This window comes from Lactuca virosa, chromosome 7 (assembly GCF_052849685.1).
Source record: "Lactuca virosa cultivar CGN04683 chromosome 7, Lactuca_virosa_CGN04683_v6, whole genome shotgun sequence".
NCBI lineage: Eukaryota > Viridiplantae > Streptophyta > Magnoliopsida > Asterales > Asteraceae > Lactuca > Lactuca virosa.
The window spans coordinates 204,566,711-204,569,253 of NC_136432.1; the positions used below are offsets into that span (position 1 = coordinate 204,566,711).

At 37.9% G+C, this 2,543-nt stretch overlaps 1 non-coding gene across 1 annotated transcript; it reads left to right on the forward strand.

The window, feature by feature from the left end:
* The first annotated feature begins 1,614 nt into the window (after positions 1 to 1,614).
* On the forward strand, positions 1,615 to 1,721 carry LOC145127955 (small nucleolar RNA R71). The gene has a single exon (XR_013716559.1). It is a non-coding gene; the product is annotated as a small nucleolar RNA R71 (small nucleolar RNA).
* Positions 1,722 to 2,543: the final 822 nt, after the last annotated feature.

Below are 2,543 nucleotides of genomic sequence, written 5' to 3' on the forward strand. Positions count from 1 at the left end.
CTCCATGAAATTCATGTGCTCTTGCTCCAAGGGGTTATGTTGAACTATATATGGATATCTGAGAGGTGACTAATATGGTTTAATGGGAGAAAATTTGGGAAAATCTTCCAGTGGCCACGTCGTGGGAGTATACTCATCACACTATGGGAGCTGAACAGAACTCGATTTCTGTTTTATTTTTCTTCCTTCGTGTTGTCGGTAGGTGTACTTTTTCTCTGTCTCTAAGAACACCAAAGGCTCTGAATTTCCTCCATCTTTAGTAGTAACGACCAATACTTGAGCTTTCGGTTTCGTCTTGGTATTATTCGAATCTGCACCCGGTAACCGTTAATAAATAAGCTTTGCTAGTTGCCCAACTTGCATTTCAATATTCACAATTGATTCTTGCTTATTGCTTAGAGTTGTATATGTATGTCATGCCTCTTCTCACTAGCCTCCATAAATCTATTCAGTGCTGACTCGAGATCAGGTTTCTTCTTGACTTGCACTTGTTCTTTTTGGTAGAAACCACGCCCTTGTTGTCGGTATCTTTCTTCTTTTGCTTTTTCTAAACTCTTCATATGGCTTCCAATCCTTCTTTGGTTTTCTCCAATCTTCATCAAATCTATCACCACTTGAGTAATACACTTGAACCTTCTTATTACCGTTCTCGTCCAAATCGCAATCTTTTGTAAGATGTGGTCTTCTACAGCTGTCAAATCCAACTTGAACAGCATGAATTAATTGCCCCATCTTTTGTGATCCTCCTATCCATCATGGTGAGTTTGCCATTATAGAAGCAACGTTGTATTGACCTCCATCTCCATTTGTTTTTTATCTAGTAACATCCTCTCTTGGATTGTGGTACACCCTTGAGTGCTTGTGATATATGTTTGGACCTAGATAGCCCAATTAAAAATGGATTATTTGCCAAGGAGGTGGGCTTTACTAATTTGGGCTTTGGAGTGTGCTTGATTTCGTGAATTTGGGCTTGAAATGGGGTGGGCCAATTTGTTTTGGCTACATGGAAGTTGTGACCACGTTTTTTTGGACTTGTGGGTGATCATGGAAGAAATTTGAACCATTTCCTAGTCTTGGGTGTAGCATGGACGAAAATTGAAGAGTTTTTTGGAGTTTCTAGTAGTTATTGGCTAGTAGTTAATGAACTAGTTAAATAAAAGCTCTTAATGATGAGCCTTTTCACTTTTGTAACTCATGGTTCCTATCAACTATATATGGGGACGATTTTCCATGAATAAAAGATGACTTTGAAGCTTGTAGCACTTTGCTCTCTTATTCACATAAGATAGGTCTCTTATTGTGCTTTTGTTCTTAATGTGCTTTTGGTTATGTGTCAACAAGTCTTGGCATTCAACCTAGTTTTTGCTTCAATAGGTCTTGAGGTAAGAACTAACCCTATCCTCTTCTCTACCCTCACAATCTCGTGTTCTACCTCTCTCTCTCCCCCTTCCATCCGAAAATAGTCCCCATACACGCATCAGCTTGGCAAATTCTTCAATAAGAGCTTTGTTAGTAGTCGGATCCTTCTTCGTCATGGGTCCTTGGGAATCAAGAATTTGTCTTGTGATCACAATTATTCCATCATAAAAGGTTATGATTTCTTGTTTCATATTCAATTCATGTTGAAGGAAATTTCCCAGCATTCCCTTGTAACGCTCCCATGCTTCATATAACGATTCCCCATAATTTTGTTGGAAATTTGCGATGTTATTCTTTAATTTAGAAATCTTCGAGGGTGGACTAAATTGTTGAATAAATTTCGTCTTCAAATTTGCCCTCATCGTGATAGCTCCAGGTCAAAGTAATTTTATCCAATCCCTTTCCGTGTCTTTTAGTGTGACTAAGAGCATTCTTAACATCACCGCGTCCTTGGTAACATTTGGGACATTAAAATAATTCGCTATATCCAACACCTCATCAATGTGCTTGTATATATCCTCATGGTTCTTTCCAAAGAATGGTATATCCTTGAGCATGCTAACGATGTAGCCCTTACACTCGAAATTTGTTGCGGCTAGGATTTCAGTTGGTACTAGACCCGACCCATTATTTAGAGTTCTTTCAAAAGTTGATACCTCGTCGGATTTGAAACCTCTAGTCGCTTCACCTTTCTTTTTGTCCTTTTTCTTGTGAGATTCAGATTCCAGATCGTCGAAGGGTGGCACAATTTTAAAGGATGATCCCTGGTCATATACTTCTAAGACAAAACAAAGAAACACGCGTAAAATGAATAAAAACAAAATAAAGATAAAAACGAAAACTACAGTTTCCACGTCGTGGCACAAGAATGGCCACGTCGTATAAACTACAATCACAGAAAACAAATTTAAGCAGAAAAATAACTTTTTGCAGATTTTAACCCCACAAAAAGGATCGATTAACTACTAGCAAATAAATTTTAACTAAAATAAATCGTTCCCCTTCAACGACACCAAAAACTTGATGTGTTATAAAACAAAGCTTTAAAATTTATATCCTATCTATTCGACTCAGCTAAAACACAATAGGAAATGTACCTAGTCGTGCGGTAGTAGAGTAGAGTA